Below are 21,709 nucleotides of genomic sequence, written 5' to 3' on the forward strand. Positions count from 1 at the left end.
CACTAAAAATCTGGGCAATGTGGGAGAGGCCGGCAGTAGCTGCCACCAGGCTTCTGCAGGGCAAGAGAAACCAAGCTCTAGGGCTGATCAGATTGTTCTTGACAATATGGGAGTTGGAATCAAACAGGAAATACGTCATAAAGGTAGGAATGGAACGTGAGAAGCAAAGCAAAGCAGCATCATCATTCTCTCCCATGACTGGAGGTTAGAGGTTTACATCTGGGTACCATACTTAGCGTAGCAGAGAGGAGATCCTAACAGGGTAGCTGGAACTGAAAACTCAGAAGGAAAGGGTTTTTCTCACATGAATGGAGTCTAAGCGTGAAAATAATAATAACAACATCAACTAATATCTATTGCACACTTACTAGGTGCCAAGTATTCTGCTAAGAATTCTCATGCATTATTTTACCTAACCTGCTGCTTAATCACCTTATGAAGTAGTTGCTCTCATCATGCTACAGAACTGGAAAGTGAAGCTCTAAGGGATTAAGACACAGCCAAGTTCACCATCCTATAGGTGTTATGACCTGGGATTTAAGTCCAAGTAGTGTGGCTCCCAAATCCATGATTTTGACCATTATTTTATACTCCTTCTTTCCATAACTGGTTTAAATAGGTATCGTTATCGTTGTTCTCATTTTAAAGATGAGAAAACTGAGGCCCAGACTATTTATTTATTTATTTATTTATTTATTAATTATTATTATTATTTTTTTTTTGCGGTACACGGACCTCTCACTGTTGAGGCCTCTCCCGTTGCGGAGCACAGGCTCTGGACGCGCAGGCTCAGCAGCCATGGCTCACGGGCCCAGCTGCTCCGCGGCACGTGGGATCCTCCCAGACTGGGGCACGAACCCGTGTCCCCTGCATTGGCAGGCAGACTCTCAACCACTGTGCCACCAGGGAAGCCCAGCCCAGACTATTTAAGGGAGGACCAACGGAAGTAGGGCCCAACTTGGGCCTGGATTATTGCTGAAACTTCTAGGAAAGGCACCTCCTCTCTTCACTTGGGTTTCTAAGCTGGTTGGACGTGGGTGAGCTCCAAGGTGTCAAACCATCTTAGATGGTCTGAAAATTTAGCCATCTCCTGGGAAAGCAGGGCTAAGAGGTGCTTTGGAATCAGCAATGCCTGAAGACAGCTCTGCTTCTGTAAGCTGATGAAATCTCTCTTTGGTTTAATTCAATCTGAGCTGGCAGACTTCCTGTATTCTGTGTTCCATCTGGACTCATCGACTTCCCGACTCCAACTTGGTCACTGCCCTGGGAGGCTAACCTGTATGGACTTCATCACCAGTTCCCAAGGCTTCTAGCTTCCAGTTGAATTTGGCCAACAGAGCACAGTGGCAGGGTATCGGAGGGAGGGGAGAGAGTGAGGCGGGAGGTTTATGCCCTGGACCCCTGACTGGTGTATCATTGAGGGTAGGTTGAATAACTTCAACCAAATGTAACAGATGGCCCTGTGCTCACTGCTCCCCTCTCCTTCTCTTTCTCCACCCCCTCCCCCCTTGGATTCGGTAACAGCTGCTTTCTCTTGCCATTTTAGACCTAGGTGTAATAATGGTGCCCCGCTGCTACTATTCCCTGTCCTATCGCTTGTGGTTTTCCTTACAGATGCTCCGCACTTTTGTAAATAGTTCCTTTATTAAACTCTACTCCAATTACCCAAATAGAATGTTCATCTGCTTCCAGCTGAGACCCTGACCGATACAGATGGTTTTCTGTCACTTACAACCAATAATCTCAATCATTACGGGAAATAAAATATATCAAGTACCTGCTTTGTGGTAAGCATTGTGTTAAGTCCTTCACTTATTTTATCCCATTCACTTCTCACAATAACCTCCTTCACTTGTGACACAGACCTTCATAAAATGACTCAGTTTACCTCTCCGGCCCAGTGTTTTTCATGCCTGTCAACACTGAATTAATTTTTGGCCTCTTTGCATAGGTGATTCCTTCTACATGCACACTCCTATTCCTACCTCACATTGCCTTTCTTGATGCATTTCTAGTTCTTCCCTAAGACAATGCTCAAGAGTCACCTCCTCCTTCAAGCCCTCCTTGCTATGCTTCTCCCCTAAGCAGAGTACGCTTTCCCCTCTCAGTTGAATCCCCCTGGTCATCCTTCAGCCAGAGAGCTTAGTGAGTTGTCAAACAATTTCCAGCTAAAGACTATTTCTCTACATAAGGATGAGAGCAATTTGAGGGGAGGGGAATGCCCTGGTCCTTTTCGTTATTCCTAATGTTTAGAAAAATGCCTGGCAGGTAGCAGCTACTTGGTGGCACATGTTTGAGGCTGGCCATCAGAAAGAAGGAAGCGGGAGAGGGAGGGAGAGATTCAAGTTACTGACTGGAGCCCAGAGTTAGTACTAAATTAAGGCATAATTTGTGCAAGGAGGTCGTCAGAATTTCTGGAAACAGAAACTTACTTGTGGGGAGTGTAGCCCATTTCTACCACCTCCATTGAGTTTAATTTCCTGAGTGCCAAGTCTACATCAAGACATGATTCCTATAGACTCTGACCAGTTTAGCTTATGAGACCATTCCCTTTCAGGTCAACACAAAGAGCCTGGCCATCTGTGGAGCTTTGAGGCTCCCAAGATCATCCACCAGAGATTCCCCATCCAGGCCCAGCAACATTGATCCCACCCTGTCCTTTAAGTCAATCAGGAGATGCAGACAGAGGAAAGACCACCTCTCAATACCCTTCCTCCATCCATGTGGAGGCCACTGCCTTCTCTTCACACCACCAAGTGCCAAGCCATTGATTGACTGCAATGCTCAATTTCAACCCAGCAGAGGACCTGGCAGGGCTTTGATCAATATTTTCCACAGCAGACCACTGCCCTATGATAAATGCACTAGGTGAGAAGAGGAACAGATTAACCTTTCAGCATGGGCGGCAGGCAGCAACTAGGAAAAAGATGGCTCAATTCTGTCAGGAGAAGAGGATGGGGCCTATTTCCCAAGCTCCCCACGACCATATTTCAGCCAAGGAGACCATGAATGAGAAGAAAGCTCATTCCTACAGAGTCTCGGAGCTTTCCGCCATCAACGCAAAGCAGGCTGTGCATCTTCTCTGCCACCCCTTACCTGTGTTTGACTCAAGGGAAGCAAAGGTAACAGAGACAGGGGAAGGTTATATATACACTCAGGGCAGCTGATGGATGGAGACTGGGAGGAGGGATGAGTGCAAAGGGGAGAGGAAAGTCCCCGAGAAGGGTTCTATCCACCCCATAAATCCCTGTCACTGACAAACAGCGCAGGAACAAGGTGATTCCACACAGTGACGGAACTGATTGCATCAGAGATCTTACAGCCCCACAGACAGCAGGAGGGGCACGTGGCAAACAACAGACGAGATGCTCAGTGATGAAGAGGTCATGCCAGGAGACCGGGGAGACAGGAGGGGGCTGAGTGCTCCTGGGACACCCAGGTGCAGTACTTGGAAATCACGGACACAACCATTCATTCATTCATTTATAAATATTTCATTTGGTGATAAGTAGGTGCTAGGCAGTGTTAGCAAGTTTAGACTCTGTTTCCAAGTTGCTTAAATAATAATACTTGCAGGCTTCCCTGGTGGCGCAGTGGTTGAGAGTCCGCCTGCCGATGCAGGGGACACTGGTTCGTGCCCCGGTCCGGGAAGATCCCACATGCCGCAGAGCGGCTGGGCCCGTGAGCCATGGCCACTGAGCCTGCATGTCCGGAGCTTGTGCTCCACAACGGGAGAGGCCACAACAGTGAGAGGTCCGCGTACCGCAAAAAAAAAAAAAATAATAATAATAATAATACTTGCTGTGATGACTGACAGTGATTAAGTATCTGCTATAGGCTGTTTGACACTAAGGTAAGGCAGCCTCCCCCACCCCATTAGCTGATGGACAAGGTAGGAATTGGTCACGAGTGAGTATGCCTTATGTTTAATGTGGAATCTCAATGAAATTAAGATAGTATTGAGTCAGATGCCTAAACACTGTCCCAAACCACGAACACCTCTCCCATGAGAGCCCCGACTGAGTTATCAACTCGAAGGATAAAGAAAAATAGGAGATCCAAGCACCACTTCAACATCAATTAGACATGAACCTAAAAGGCCAGAGTGGACCATGTTGATAAACCAGCTGGAGGCTGTGGTTTGAGCCTGTCGTCTTTAGGATCTTCCCTCTCCCCCTCATTCTAAGCCCAAATGATGCCACAAGCTGATCATCCATGTCAGACAATAGCCCTAAGGGGTGAGAATGCACATATGCAGGAAAAGAGAGACAGCTAGGCAGACCTTTTCCCATTAGGACTACATTTTAGCCTTACATTCTATGAGAAGTAGGAAGCAGAAACAATCATCAGATATTTGCATTGATTACCTTTCCTCTCCCAGGGGCCCACCCACTAAGAAACATGGCCCAGCCACTGTCCTACACTAGGAACTGATCAGATTAGAAATTTCTCCTTCTAAGAGAGGGGCAGGACTGTGTGAAGAGTAAACTCAAATGCAAAGACAAAGAGAGCACTGCATAAAAAATGTCTGCCTGTATTTGTCTTCTATTGCTGTAACAAATCACCAAAATCTTAGTGGTTTAAAAGACCACCAATTTATAAATTCCAGTTCTGAAAGCCAGAAATCTGACACAGCCTCGCTGGCATAAGATCATGGTGTCAGCAGGGCTGTATTCCTTCTGCAGGCTCCAGTGGAGAACCTGTATCCTTGCCATTTCCAGTTTCTAGAGGCTGCCTGCATTCATTGGCTTGTGGCCCCTTCCTCCGTCTTCAAAGTAAGTGACCTCAGGCCCAGTCCTTCTCATGCTGCCATCTCTCTGGTTCTGTTGGATGGCAAAGATATTGAATAGTATCATCTGAACTGAGAAAGAACTTTGAGACCAAAAAAATGAAGTAAGCAACTCTATAAAGTGCAATTATGAAGTTTATTGTGGGTAACTTACATACAGACAGGATTGGGTGGACAAGGATCCAGGGGCATTGGCAGCTACACTCCACAATGCTGAAAGGGGTCCAGGAGTATTTAAAGGGGCACAAGCTAAAAACAAAATCTGACTAAGTGAGAAGCACGTCCACACCGACAGGAACCAGTGGTCTCAGGCTCATTAACCATGGGCATCAGTAAAAGGCATTCTTCCAGTTTTCATAACAGATAAAGGCAAGGGTAGAAATTGATAGGGAACTTACATGGCTTGGGCATGTTCCTGGTGAGCAGGCTAAAGCTCAGTCATGCAGAAAGGGGAAGGGGTGAGACTGAGGGCCTGTGTTGGAGTTGACAGAGCCGAGTCAGTGTGGTCCAGCCACACCAGTTCTCTCTCTTCTGCCTCCCTCTTCCACTTATAAGGACCTTTGTAATTATATTGGGCCCACCCGGATAATCCAGGCTAATCTGCATCTCAAGGTCAGCTGATTGGTAATCTTAATTCCATCTTCAACTTAATCCTCCTTTGCCATGTAACGTAACATATTCCTAGGTTCCAGGGATCAGGATGTGGACATCTTTGAGAGACCATTATTCTGCCTATCATGTTGCCCAACCCACAAAATGGCCATTTTAGCACTTCTCCCACTTCCCCCCATCCCCACCACTCCCTGGAGTAACGATGGGTAAAACAGGACCAGGTCAATTACTTTGACATACTGAAGTCCTTTGAACTGATGCACGGGAGATAACTGACCCCAAATCCCTAAACCAATATTTATTTCCTCATACAAAAAGTGGGGACAAAGCGAGAGAGAGGCATGGACATATATACACTACCAAATGTAAAATAGATAGCTAGTGGGAAGCAGCCGCATAGCACAGGGAGATCAGATTGGTGCTTTGTGACCGCCTGGAGGGGTGGGATAGGGAGGGTGGGAGGGAGGGAGACGCAAGAGGGAAGGGATATGGGAACAGATGTATATGTATAACTGATTCACATTGTTATAAAGCAGAAACTAACACACCATTGTGAAGCAATTATACTCCAATAAAGTTGTAAAAAAAAAAAAAAAAGTGGGGACAGCAACCAACCCCATAGGATGGGAATGAGATTTAAATGAGACAAAAAAATATATACAGTTAAGTATGAATCTCAGAGCAAGCCTATCCCTCTGGAATTTTCTCTCCCTCGTCTTGCCTATTTTAAGTTCTCTGCACAACATCACTACATTTTCCGGCCATTGTTTTTCATAAGATGCTGGAAGCAAAATAATCACTTCTGTCTTTAGTTCCAGAACATTCATTGCCTGTGTACTCCATGCAATTTTCCAAATCACAAGCTAATTAAATACTCCAGCAAAGGGCTAAAAGCAGATTAAACATTGGTGTGGGCGTCTATCGACTGGCACATTTCCTTGACTCTTGGTGAAATGTATCAATAACATTAAATAATCTCTTAATAAAATTTTCTCCTCATGATACCACTCCCCCTCCTTGTTCACGCCTTCTGAAAATGTGATTGCATGGGAAATAAACATTCTTTCTAAATGGCTATCAGTAAATGCCAAATAAGATGAGAAGGACAGAGTAAAGGAGACACCTCTGTAGCTCACTGTTGTGTGGCTCTTTGACTGTATTCCAGTCAGAATACATTCAGACAAACTAACCTAGACAGTGCTAATTTAGGATGTGTGGATGCCTCTGGGTTATATTTTTTATTTGTTTTATTTTGAACAGGACCTGCCTGATCAGTTCAGCAGGAATTCAAAAACATCTACTCAAAGCCTAATTGCAACAGCTAATGTTTATTGAAGCAGAGACTCCATGTCAGGCCCTGTGCTAAACTATGCTGGCACCCAGTGTCTTATGCACTCCTTCCAACAATCCTGGGAAATAGATCCTAGCATTACGCTGCATTTTAATGAAGAAACTGAGGCTTGGAGAAATGAAGAAACATGCTCATGGTGACACAGAGAGTAATTGGTAGCAGCAGGACTTCAACATCCAGGTCTGTCTGATTCTGGAGTTGCATCTCTCACCTCTAAACAATGCTGCCTGCTACATGCCAGACCATATGCTGAGAGTCTAAGATGTAATCATCAACAGTAGTAGGTCCTTGCCCCAGAAAAAGCTGAAACTATAGTGAGCTGCCATTGATATCTGCACTTCAAAATATGTATTTTTTGAATGAGTTACATGGCCTCAAGTTTTAAAAATACAAAAGGATATATAGTAAAAAGTGAGCTTCTCTTTCATTCTTGTTTCAGAGTTCCTAGCTATTTAGCTTCCCATTAAATGGTAATTACCATTAAACTACTCTCTTTGTCCTTTGCAAAGCACATGGAACATGTAAACAAGACTGAAAGGAAATGTATAATGTCCTATCTTCATCGTGCTCTATCGATGCCAAGAAACGCCAAGTTGAAAGACAGCAGCTGAACTACTTTTCAGGCCAGAAGAACACAGGGAAAGCATCAAATCCAAGTCAAAAGGAATAAAAGATGAGGTCCACTGGTCAGGTGGACTAACTGCTGTAACAGGCAATTGTTTGTTATTTCTCTTATAAAACATGGGTAAATGGAAGGGTCTGCTGCACAGGGTCATTCCAGGACTCAGGCCTCTTCCATCTTGCAGATCTTTCTTTCTCAAGACCTTTGGAAGCCTACTTCTGTGGCTGGTGGTTTCCCCAGACAGTGTGGATGATGTCTTGGGAGGATTTAATGGGCTTGTCAGCGCATGCATCACTTCTGCCCACAATTTCTTTTTTTTTTTTTTGCGGTACGAGGGCCTCTCACTGTTGTGGCCTCTCCCATTGCGGAGCACAGGCTCCGGACGCGCAGGCTCAGCGGCCATGGCTCACGGGCCCAGCCGCTCCGCGGCATGTGGGATCTTCCCGGACCCGGGCACGAACCCATGTCCCCTGCATCGGCAGGCGGACTCTCAACCACTGCGCCACCAGGGAAGCCCTGCCCACAATTTCTTGAACACATTTTCGTCTTGTGGCCGTAACAAAGAAGGCTAGATAGTAGAATCTAGCTGTGTGCCCAGGAGGAAGAGGAAACAGGATGAACAGAACTATCTCTGCTACTTCATGGCTCCTGCTTGGGGCCAAATCCTGTGAACACAAATAAGAGATGGAAAGTCTGAACAGAGTCAGCCACGGGGCAATACAAGCCCGCAATTGAACAGGAGGCAAGAGCTAGATCCTGTGCGGGAAATGACATTGAGACAAGTATAGCCCGAGGAACGCCCCCCTCCCTCCCCAGGATAACTCTTACTTCACTGCTATTTCTCTGAGCCCAAAGCATCACAATGATGGGCATTTCTTACCTGTACACAGCCCACCCCAATACCTGGATTAGGGGCACATGAGAAATCAAATTGTCCATAAAAATTAGGGAAGTTTTTGTGTACTTAAAATAAGGCTATGACATAGAGTAGATAGAAAATGATAGTGATATATATTGATATAAATTGTATATATACATTATATAAAATCTATTCTGATTGAATTATTAAAACATCCAGAAGGTCTAAGAGGATAATAGTGCTCATGACTTGGGCTCTGAAGACAGCCAAGGATGGGTTCTCCTCTTGGTTTTTCTGCTTACTTGCTGTGCTACCTTTGGTAAATTTCTCAACTTCTTTGTGTGTTAATCACCTGTAGAACACCTTAATAGCCTCTTATGAGCCAATTCTCTATGTGTTTTACTATTTCTTTCCTTGGACCTGTACAGTCTGTTCTCTGCACAGTAGCTGCAGGGACATTTTAAAATATGAATCTAACCATGTATGTGTTCCAGGTTATCACCATGCTCAATGCTTTTTACATTTCCAATTCTATCCACTTGACAGCTCCTTTGCTAGATGTTTTCATGGCTCCTGTCCTCACTTGATCCAGACCTCTGCTCAAATGTCACCTCCTCAGAGAGTCCTCCCTGATCCTCCCTTCCCATTATTCACAATATCTTTACTCTTTTTTTTTTCTTTTTTTTTTGCAGTACGCGGGTCTCTCACTGCTGTGGCCTCTCCCGTTGCGGAGCACAGCCTCCGGATGCGCAGGCTCAGCAGCCATGGCTCACGGGCCCAGCTGCTCCGCGGCATGTGGGATCTTCCCGGACCGGGGCACGAACCCGTGTCCCCTGCATCGGCAGGCGGACTCTCAACCACTGTGCCAAAAGGGAAACCCTGCTGTTTATAAGTTACCCCATCTATGGCATTTTGTTATAGCAGCCTGAACAGATTAAGAAAACTTTTAAACACTGCAGTGTGTATTTCCTGAAGTTCAGGACATTTTCTTACATACCTGCAATATAATTATCAAAAATTTTAAAATTACATTGATATAACATTGTTACCTAATCTACAGATCATATTCAAATTTCACCAGTTGCCCACTAATGTCCTTTATAGCACAACCAAGGATACCTGGCTGCCTTTTAAACTTTAAATGATAAATATAGATATCCATCTCTTGTTTCAATTTTTTTCATCTTTTATATCCTTTTGTAAATGTAGTGGTTTTCTTCCTTTTGGGACTGTGCAATTCTAGTAAATTGTATTCTTAGATACTTTAATTTGTTTTTGCTGCTGGTATTATGAGTAGTATCTATTTATGTTTTATACTGTACCTTCTTGAACTCTCATATTAGTTCAAAACATGTTTTACCCCATTTTCTATGTTGACAGCCATATTATCTGCAAATAATGATAATTGCATCTCTTCCCTTCTGAATTTTTAGCTCATTTATTTATCTTGTCTTTCTGCACTGGGCACAAAAGTCAGCACATGAATCGTTCCCATTTTTATTTGGAATAACTATAGATTCATAGAAAATTGCAAAGAAGTAATCTTGGGAGGCACCATGCACCCTTCAATCTGCTTCCTTCATGTCGTCATCTTTCCTGACTGTAGGATGATAATAAAATCAGGAGACTGGCATTGGTACAATTCATAGAATTATTCAGATACCACCATTCATATCAATACATTCATTTGTGTGTGTGTATAGTTTTATGCAATTTTATCATATGTGTAGTTTCCTATAACTAACACTAAATCCATAAAAGGAAACATAAATTAAGTCTGAGAGTCTTCCAAAGATACATCAAAACATTTTAGGAAGGTGTCCAACCTGCTCCAGAAATTTAGAAAGTCTTGAGTCAAATACATGCACCTTTTTCAATAGGTGAATTCTGCCCAAATAATATTCTGTAAACTCACCCAGCCACATTCCAAGACAAGAAAATAAAGTAACACAATCTTCCCAATCATACAGATCAACACTTAGAACTGGGTCAATTTTACTGAGTAACGTTTAAGGAAAGAAAAACAAGACCAAAGGGGCATTTGGAATAGCCTCTCCTGAACTCGGGGAGATGTGGCTTATTTCCACTTCAGCCCTGGGCTTCTTATCCCTATGTTATCAGTCTTGTCTTTCTGTCTCCTGTCTTTTCCATCCTAATCCTTCACTATTGTGAGGCAGCATATAAAGGACACGGCTTCACCTATGAAATATTTTAGGGAAAATATTTAACCTGAATCTAATTGAGCCTCTAATTCTAAATTCTAGTTCCTAGGAAATATTGATACAAGGGATACAAGAAAATAAATTCAGGGAAATACACAAAGTCAAAATGTGGGACATTCTACAAGATAATAGAGGAGATGCAATTTCAGATTAAAAGGAAAATAAAACACAAATGGGATCTGTCACAGCCAAGAGGAGCCTAAGGAGATATGATGACTAAATGTAATTGATATCCTGGATAAGACTGTGGGACAGAAAAAAGACACTGGGTAAAAACTAAGAAAATCTGAAGAAAGTATAGACTTTAGTTAGTAATAATGTGTCAATATTGGTTCATTTATTGTGACAAAACTACTGCACATGCTAGATGTCAATAATAGGAGAAACTAGAAGTGGTGTATATGAGAGCTCTCTGTCCCATCTTCCCAATTTCTCTATAAACCTAAAACTATTCTAAAATTTAAAACAGTATTAAAAAACAAATGAGGATGATTGGGATATTTTTAATAGAAACTTAAAAATAATTTTAATTAATTATTATTAATTTATTAGGTAGAGTGTATTGAGTTATGAGGGTAATGTCCTTGCTTTTTGGCAATGCATGCTGCAAGTATTTTTAAAATTTATTTTATTGAAGTATAGTTCATTAAAAATGTTGTGTAAGTTTCTGGTGTACAGCAAGGTGATTCAGTTATATATATATATATATACACATTCTCTTCAGGATATTGAATGTAATTCCCTGTGCTATACAGTAGGACCTTGATTATCCATTTCTATATAATAGTTTGCATCTGCTAATCTCAAACTCCCACTTCAACCTTCTCCCACCCCCTGCCACCTTGGCAACCAGAAGTCTGTTCTCTACGTCTGTGAGTCTTTTTCTGTTTCATAGATAAGTTGTATGCTGCAAGTATCGAAAGATAAAGTGGGTTGGTATCACAGCTTCTTTTAAAATGATTCAACCCTTATGGAATGGTTGCCCATGGCTGTGAAACCTTTTAGGTGGAAACTGTTGGGGACTTAATAATGGGTGGATTATATAACTTAATACCAGAACCTACTTACCATTATAAAAAGAGACAACTAGATATTATGTCCCTGGTGGAACCATAGCAATGCTACTTAGGAAATACTCTTGCCAGAATCAAACTTGAATCTGATCAAGCCTCTGAAGCAAACTCCCACTTTACAGAAGATAAAAGGGCAGGAAGAACATGTTAAACGGCACCATAGAGCTGCCTCGGCAAAATCCAGAATGAAGAAAATTGTATAAGAGAAATGACCTAGATTTTTCTACAAACAAAGTACACTGGGGAAAACAAAACCAAAAAAAAAAAAAAAAAGAGAGAGAGAGAGAAAACTCAGAGATTTAAACAATGATCAGCCAAATACACTGTGGGGAACTTGTCTGAATCTCAATTCAAAGACAGCAACTGTAAAAACAGAGAAGAGAGCAAGGGAGGGTGTGTATGTGGGAGAACAGGAATCAAGTAATTTGAATACTAAGTATATGGTAATATTCAGAGAGTATTATTATTTTAGGTGTGATAGTGATGTTGTGATTACATTTTTAAAAGAGGCTTTATTTTTCAGAGATGGCAACTGAACTATTTACAGATGAAATTATATCATGTCTGGGATTTGCTTCAAAGCAATTCCAGAATCAGGGTGGAAGAGGCATGGAGTGACTGAGGGAATGGATGAAACAAGATTGCCCACGAACTGAGGATGCTGAAGTTGGGATCCATTATACCAGTCTCACTGCTTTTATATGGAGTCGATACTTTACAAAATAAAATCCTTAAATAATGGCTTCACAAATAGAAAGATAGAGGTGCAAAAAAATAAGGCCAAAGCTGTGACTCCAGTTGTAGGTATATAGTAATATTTTACTATACTAATATTTTATAGTAATATATTGTTATATACCTACAACTTCAATTCAGTTGTACCATCCCTTCTACTTCTTGGCATATTTGATCCCTTTTATAATAAAAGATTAAACATGAAGGACTGAATGTGTGAATAAGTAGAAAAATAACACAAAGATCAGGAAAGCAGTAACCTTGCAGGGAGAAGGACAGGGAAGAGCACACAGAACTACTAAGTTATGGGAAACTTTATATTTCTTAAAAAGGCAGAGCATTCACAGAGGCTCTTTTATTAATGTCCCATAAACTGTGCACACATGCCCTATTCACGATTCACTCTTATGTATGACAACAAACAATGAAAACAGCAAAAAGTACATTTTTATTTATTTCTTTTTCTAATGATTAGAGTGTGTTACAGGGTTTGCAATCCCCCTGCAAGTCTTTGGTCCTGGGCTCTCAGGGAGTCTCCATGTATGTGTCCCACCCCAAATCAAGGCTGGCTTAGGGATTGGGTGTGGGAGTCCCTAACTTCCCTGTGAAATCTGACTTCACATCTCTAATTCTTTCCTGGAAGAATGTGAAAGAGAGTTACTTGTGGTAGGAGTTTAATCAGAGCTAACCAAGGAAAGGAATCAACACTACCGACATTACACGCTCAGCTTCATGATCCATCCTCCCACCCTCTCCTCTGCCTCCCTCTCTTGCTCTTTCTTCCTTTTTTGATGAAATTCAATTTCAAAACACTCCAAGGAGCTTTCCGTCTTCTTGAGAGGATGGCTCACACTTAATGAATTTTGAGAATAATAAGGAGAACAAAGATTTTTATGAATCTCATGAAAATACCATGAGAGCAGGCAGCCTCCTTGGTGTGACTAAGTGGGGAAGATTGATCCAGAAGATGTGGCCAATAGGAGGCTGAAACAGGTCAGTCACAGGAGACAGAGGACAGAGAGCCGGGACCTGGGATGGACCACTCGATTCCAAACACATGAATGAGCACCCACAAAAATGGCGTTATTGGTCACTCCCCCTGTCTGAGCAGCAATTTCCTCTCCTATAAATTGGAGTAAACATCATTATATATTTGGAACAATAGTGCTTGTTATGATTTGCAGTGGAGGTATCTCAGGATTGGAAAGGAAAGAAGGCATGTTCTTCATCCCTCCAAACAAAAGGGAGATTGGGCCAAAAGAGTCTGGTGTGAACCAGGGTTTCTGACAGCTTCACACAACCATGTGGCAAAGCCAGGCTGATTCCCCAAACACAATATGCCTGCGACTAGGTTACTTTACATACCTAACCAACAGACATATGCTTATTTTCCTCCCTCTGCAGAAAGGAGGTTCTCATTGTCTGGAGAAAAAAAATAAAAAACTTTTCTGCCAGGCATACTGACAGAACCTTTTACCGAAAACCACCACCCCTCCAACTTCTTATCAAGGGTTCTTCATCCTGTTTCTAAACACTCACAGGAAGGCCAGGCTGACATTTTACACATGATTGACCCAAAGAGCTGCGCTTGCCTCTGGGTGTGTGTGCATGTGTCTGCAAGTGTGTGTGTGTGTGTGTGTGCCTGCACATGACCACGTATGTGTTTACTTGTTACTGTAGCTCAACCTAAACAAAGATTCAGACTTGTTTACGTGTAAATAATGAATTGGTGGGTACAGAAGCCTACCTCCTTGGGTCTATGTTCAGAGATTGATTTGCATGTGGCCAAAGAAGATGGGAAGACAGGATGGAGAGGGCAGCCAGGCCCAGTGATTTGTTCAGAGGAAGAAACAGGGTGGCAGCTGGACAATGCATCCTCCTTCTCAGCCCCATGATTATTTGCTTCTCAACTTGAATTATTTTAATAAGTTGCCTCGTTGCATTTTTAGTCTCCCCAACTAGAAAACGTGACCCCACGAGACAGAGATGGTGTCTGTCTTCATGGCCACTGTGTCCCCAAGACCCAGAACACTTCCTGGCATAAAGTAGTTTCTCATCAGCATTTGCTGAATGAATGAGAATGAATGAATGAGATGTATGACATTGACCATAACCTACGTGAACCTCAGTTTTCTCATCTCTAATTTGGGGATAGCCGTGATCTGCCCTTCAGAAAGTGGCAGAGATTAAGTAAATGGGATCCTGTATGTAACACATGTGGTACTAGGAATGTACCTTAGTGTCTGCCTTCTTCCCGCCTGCCCACTAATTCGATTCTCTGTGGCCCCAGCCAGGTGAGTCTTACTTGGAACTAAATTATAAACTCAGAGCCATCCTTTAGCTCTGAGTCTGACAGGGGCCTGCAATCCAGCCTGTCACAGATTAAGCTGCCACACTTCCAAACACACATACTGAAAAATTAATGTCCCTGGAAGTCATCGTCTCTCTTCCCATAGATACCACTGACCTTCTTGCCTGTCTGCACAGCAGCAGAACTGGAGCTCCTGCTTTTCTGCATCTTGGTGCAGCTACAGGGCTGCAGGACTGATGGGAGAGAGAAGTGTTGATGTCCTCCTTAGAGCAGTGACAGGGCCTGGTGTCCAGCTGGGAATCTCATCAACTTGGCGTGGGAAGCAGAGGGAGAGTCTGGAGTGAGGGCGAAGGCCCAGGGGAATCTCTGCTTTTAGCCTTAGAGCCCTGTCACCCATCCCGATGGACCCTCGGAGGGCTGGCCCCGGATGGGGCCCAGGTAAGATTTGAGGGCTGGGCAGGGAGGGGCTGGAGGGGCATGTGGTGTGAGGAAGAGGAGACCAGCAATGTAATCTCATAGATTCTTGGGAAAAGCAGAGTCTCTCATGGCCTTGCGTGAAACAAGCAGACAATTTCATGGCAGTTCTATAAGGACAATGGCAGAAGTAAACTCAGCATCTTACGATGATAGTCACCTTGGCCTTGACCGTTCCCAGCGACCTAGAGCATCATTTCCTTCCTCCTCTCCTTGTCGGCTAAGACCAGTATTCTAACCTGGCTGTCCAAAGTGTGGCTTGCAGACCAACAGCATCAGTATCACCTGGGAACTTGTTAGAAATGCAGACCCTCAGGCCCTGCCCCAGACCTACTGACTCAGAATCCTCATGTCAATAGGTGACTCCCATGCACATTCAAGTTTAAGCTGTGATGAAGCTTAATTTTATGGGTCAACTTGACTGGGCCACAGGATGCCCAGATGGTTAGTTAAACATTATTCCTTGGTAAGTCGGTGAGGGTGTTTCTGGAAAAGATTAGCATCTGTGGACTCAGTAAGGCAGGATACCCTCCCCTCTGTGGGTGGGCATCATACAATCCATTGAGGGTCTGAAGAGAACAAAAAAAATGGAGGAAAGTTGAATTCACTCTGCCTGACTGTTGAACTGGGACAGCAATCTTCTCCTGCCCTTGGCACTCCTGGTTGTGAGGTGTTCAGACACGGACTGGAATCTACACCATCAGCTTCCTGGCTCTCAGGCCTTAGAACTTCATCACCACCATTCCTGGGTCTCTGGCTTGCAGATGGCAGAACGTGGGATATCTCAGCCTTTATAATCAGGTGAACCAATACCTTATAATAAATCTCTTTTTAGAAAGAAAGATGTCTATGTCTATATCGATATCTATTTCTACTTCTATTTCTATTTCTGTATCTGTATCTATCTTATTGGCACTCTTTCCCTGGAGAGCCCTAATACAGCTGTGGTTTCACAACATACTGGTGTCGTCCATTCCAATACGTGATGTGAGAGTGTGTACAGTGAGGTGGTTACAGGTTTGGGATTCAGCCGCAGGAAATGAGAGTTTGGATCTCAGATCTGCCCTGGTCCACGTGTGAGACTCTGACCTCTCCAACCTTAGCTTCCTCCTCTGCAAATATGCAGGGCAAGAGGACCCTTTCCTGGTGTCACTGGGGGATGAAATGAGCCTAAAAAATTAATCAATCATTCCTCACAGCACCTGTCACACATTGAATGCCTAGTACCTATTACCTGGGATTGTTACTGCTAACAAATTGTTTCTAGTAACATAGCATCCAAGTTTTTGAATTATATACCTCCTTCTTTCTCTCAAAAATAAATAAGCTTGAACAGATTTGAGTTAACCTCAGAACACGTGCACACATTGTGAGGACAGCGTTGTGTGGGAGGGGATTTGGCCACGGGGAGGGACACCAGGAATTGCCCATGGACAGAAGCTCCAGCCCTCCAGATCTGAGCTGAGGTCCCTCAGAAGCCCAGTGATTTCATAGTATCACAGAGCTTTGTTTTTCCTTAACTGCAAAATAGGGGAAGGGTTTTGTCAAAATCTGACCACAATGGGACCACCATGAAAGCCGACTGGACAGGTAAAAGTCCTGTCATATGTGCTGCAGGAGAAATAAGGCCGAGGATCAGTGATTTAGTCCAAAGCTGACCAGCCCTCAGAGCAGAGAAGGAGGGAGCAGACAGTCAATCTGGGGCAGCGTAAGGATAGGAAAAGGTGACAGGGAAGAAGGAATGAGGGACAGGATGGAGGGAGGGAGCCAGAGAGCACTGGGGGTGCAGGTGTGGACAGCGTCAGGGCTCTGTTGGGTTTGGAGTTAGGTCTGGGAGGGGGTGAGGGCTAGAACTGAAGCTCATTTTAAATCAGTGGTGCTTGGCCTGGATTACATTACCATCATCTGGGGAGAGTTTTTAAATGCCAATACCTAAGACCAACCCCCAAAGATTATGAGTCAGGTGGTGGGAACTGGGCATGAATATTTTCCAAAAGCATCCAGTGCTGGGAACCCATGAAGAAGGTGGGGAAGAGGTAAGTGGTCTGAGCAAGAGACAGAGGAAAGACGCTGAGTGCTTGCTCAGCTGACCTTTCATCCACTCCAGTCACGAATGGTCAGCTTTTAGCCTCTTAATATGAGAGACCCCAAGCCAACCCCCAAACAATACAGTGATGAGTGATGAGTGCTTCAAGTCGGGAACCGAAATCCCCTTTGATTTCTTTTACCAGGTCAAGAAAGGAGAAGGCTGGAACGAGAATTATTATTATTTTTTTTTTGCAGTACGCGGGCCTCTCACTGCTGTGGCCTCTCCCGTTGCGGAGCACAGGCTCCGGACGCGCAGGCTCAGCGGCCATGGCTCACGGGCCCAGCGGCTCCGCGGCATGTGGGATCTTCCCGGACCGGGGCACGAACCCGCAGCCCCTGCATCGGCAGGCGGACTCTTAACCACTGCGCCACCAGGGAAGCCTGGAACGAGATTTTATTCCTAAGAAGCTTCCAGTCAGCGCCAGTTCAGAGAATGATGCTACTCGGACACATGCGTGTTTGGTGTCAAGCCTAGATGTGAAATTGATTTCTCTCTTTGTGCCTCGTTCCCTCATGGAGGGCTGCTGTTAGGCTGGGCTGGTGTCCTTAGAAAGTGCCAGCAGGCTTTCCTCTACTTCCAACAGGGAAGTGGCCTTTGGAAAAACAGAGTTTCACCTTACAGGAGATTTTTTAGCTCTCAAGTAAAATAAAATTCCTAAATATAATGAAAACAGACCAAAATATATACATAAAATACATATATATTATATACACACAGATATATACATACACCTATACATACATATATATATACACACATATAGTGTGTGTGTGTATATATATATATTTTTTTCAACTTTCAAATCACGTTTATTTTTGATGGAAATACTTGGCAGTGAATGCCTCTAAGAAAACATCCTCCATTAAGGCTTTAACTGACTCTGTTGGTCACCCTTCTCCCTTACACCTTTAGAGAGCTCCAGCCAGTGAAACAGAAAAGTCAACAATTAAAAAAATAATGGGCTTCCCTGGTGGCGCAGTGGTTGAGAATCTGCCTGCTAATGCAGGGGACACGGGTTCGAGCCCTTGTCTGGGAGGATCCCACATGCCGCGGAGCAACTGGGCCCGTGAGCCACAACTACTGAGCCTGCGCATCTGGAGCCTGTGCTCTGCAACAAGAGAGGCCGCGATAGTGAGAGGCCCGCGCACTGCAATGAAGAGTGGTCCCCGCTCGCTGCAACTAGAGAAAGCCCTCGCACAGAAACGAAGACCGGGGAGGGGGAAGGGTAAGCTGTGACAAAACGAGAGAGAGGCATGAACATATATACACTACCAAATGTACGGTAGATAGCTAGTGGGAAGCAGCCGCATAACAAAGGGAGATCAGATCGGTGCTTTGTGACCACCTGGAGGGGTGGGATAGGGAGGGTGGGAGGGAGGGAGACGCAAGAAGGAAGGGATATGGGAACAGATGTCTATGTATAACTGATTCACTTTGTTGTAGGGCGGAAACCGGCACACCACTGTGAAGCAATTATATTCCAATAAAGTTGTAAAAAAAAAAAAAGAAACGAAGACCCAACACGCAAAAATAAATAAATTAATTAATAAAACAAAAGGACTAGTCTTTGCCAAAGAATGATTAAAGTTAAAAAAAAAAAAAAAAGCAACATCAGAGTCCATGTGCCATGGGCAGCTATTACACACTAACACATTGCCATTTTAATAGGATTTCCTGGAAGGTGAGTTGGGACAAATAATCCCATCTTACAGATGAGCACATTAAGGTACCAGAAGTGAATTGACTCATTTAAAAACATCAATGGATCTCAAAGCCTGGACAGCCCTACCTCCTGCTTGGGGAAAAAGTTCATTTCAATTTCAGCAAGCAGGATGACTTTCAGGGTACAATGAGAGGAAAAACACAGTGTGCTCATCCCTGGTCTCCTGTGTCAGCTTCGCTCCTGATGAGTGCAGGCTGCAATGAAGCCAGAGTGGGATTAAGATCAAAGAAGCAGAAACAAGTGATGTTGCCTGCCCCCTGCCTCCACCATGACCATGAAGCAGGCAGGGGGTCTGCACCCCAGCCCTAACCCCATCTCCACCCTTGCCCAGCCTGGCCAAGTCTGGCAACAAAGCACCTCAACTGGATCCCTCTTAGCTGATACTAACGACCCACAGGGCACTTACCACGTGCCAGGCACCACATGAAGTCTGTCGTTAATTTATTCATTCATTCATCCAACAAATATTTACTGAGCATGCACCAGTTGTTAGGCACTGTTCTGAGAACTTCTTGTGCATTATTTCATGGAATTCTCAGTTTTGAAATACCCTGAGGTAGGGACTATAATTGGCTCCATTTCACAGGTAGGGAGACTGAGACTCATGCGGGTCTTGACTTGCATAAGGTAGCACCAGAAGGAAGCAGGATGCACACGCAGGTCCACTGTGAGCAAAGCAGCCCAGGTAATCCCCAGCCTTGGGCAGGGGAAACCCAGGGGCTCCTGCATTTTGAGGGAGGAGAAAACCTAATGAGAATTGTCTAATGAGAAACCACTACCATCCTTTGGAGACAGAGAGGGGGAGATGATGAGGGGCAGTGAGAAAAAAGAGGGAAACAGGGAGAGAAGGGCAGGAAAGAGATTAAGGATGAAAGAGGAGAGCAGAGATGGCAGCAGAGCAGAGGGAGCTGGGGAAGGAGGGAGAGACGGAGCGGGGAGGCGAGGAAACAGAAATGAGAGGAAAGAGGGAAATGGAGGGACAGACGGACTGTTAAGAATTAGAGAGGAGGGGAGAAGAGAAAAGCAAAAGAAAAAACACAGAAGGAGGCTGATAGCAAGAGAGGAGAGAGAGAGAGAACATAAAAGACCTCCCCACATATGCAGACACACGCACAGACACACTCACACAGATACACACGTACACTCCTGCGGTCTGTTTTGCTTTGTGTTATGTTTCTCTGCAAGGATCCTGGGAGCAGCCTTCCCCGAAGTGCCGCCCTCGAGCTGAGCCAGGGCGAAGCAGATGAGTATCAGACAGGCGCTCTGTAAAGGAGCTAGTTCCCCAGGTGAAATTGATTTCATGTGTCTGTTTGTTCTGACCTTGAATTTTCCCCATCGTGGCGCCCAAGAAGCAGCATTGGAGATACAAGGAGATATGAATGTGTTGGTGCTGCGGCTGGATTCTAGCAGCTCCACATGCCAGATGCCATGGGGTCTGAGCCCACAGGTGGATCTGGGTGCCTTGTCCAAGGCGCAGGATCTGCCCGAGGGACCTCAGGCTACGATAAACCTGGGGCCAGGTGGTCACAAGGCAAGCTCTGAGTCAGTAATAATGATCCAAGGAGGAGGGGATGAGCATCAGAAAAGACAGAAAAGAAATGGGCAAACGAACAAAGCTAAGAGGCCAATCCCACTGGGAGCGATGGCCGAAGGACACCAGCCAACACGGATATCATCATCATCATCATCATCATCATCACCATCATCTCCTTATTTTGACTTCTTGCTCAATGCTTACACTGTACCAAGAATATTACATTATTTAATCCTTACCCCAAACCTAAGAGCCATTCTCCATGTGAGAACACTGAAGCTCAGAGAGCTTTCCCAAGGTCACACAGCTAGTAACTAATGCAGTGGGTCTTGATCCTAGATCTTTCTGACTCCCAATCCCATCCTTGCAATAGCTTCCCCTCAGATCCCTTGGGTTCCCCCAGATACCCAGTCTGGAGCAGCGAGGCTGTTTCCAGGCAGCAGAACTTGGCTCAGACATACAGACATCCAAGGCTGCCTGTGTAGGGGTAGTGAGGCCAGGACTAAGGGGATCTGCAAGGTCAGGAGGGCAGAGGAAATGTGGTTTGGGGGTAGTAATTCACTCTCCGGAGGAATCCAGATGGGGTTTTTGGAATAGGCCTGGGGTTAGAGCTGAAGTCTTAAGTGGGGGTATGGCTCCTTCTAGGCAGGTGTCAGAGCAGCAGACAAGACAGAGAGCCAGGAGGGAAAAAGAGACACAAACCCAGAGGTAGACAGAGGCAATGATCCTGGTCACACAGAGGCCCTGGGCTCCCACGGAAGCAGCTCTATGGTAGCAAGACTCCATCTAGTGGTCTGTCTCCAGATGGGACCCCTTGCCTGGTCAGATTGGCTCAGGAACTGGGCAGGGCTGAGCCCACAGGAGGAAGTGCTGGGACTGCAGCTGGCAGAGGCTGAGGAAGGTAACAGATACGAGATCGGACCCAGTCGGTGCATACGGGAAATGACCCCTCTTTGCCCGACATCAAAACCTCTATGGCCATAACTCCCTTGTATAGTAACAATTATATTTAATAGGTGATTATAATCTAACGCACTACATCACATACAAGATGGCCTTGCTAAGAACTGATTTGTTAGATACAGGGAGGGGGAGATGTGTTAAGTCTTCACAGAGCTGGACCCCAGCAGATGAGTGGGAGTCTTCAGGGTACAGGAGAGGAGGACCCAGGTTATAGGAAGAGGCGTGCATGCACGGGGCAACTTGAATGCCTGTTAGATGTTCCTGGAAGCTGTGTAGAGGCATCTCAGGGTGAAGAAAGGGGGAGAGGGTGAGGTGAGGGAGGATAACACCGGAAATGAAGGTTGGGCACAGA

The sequence above is a fragment of the Hyperoodon ampullatus genome, assembly GCF_949752795.1.
Source record: "Hyperoodon ampullatus genome assembly, chromosome: 14".
NCBI lineage: Eukaryota > Metazoa > Chordata > Mammalia > Artiodactyla > Ziphiidae > Hyperoodon > Hyperoodon ampullatus.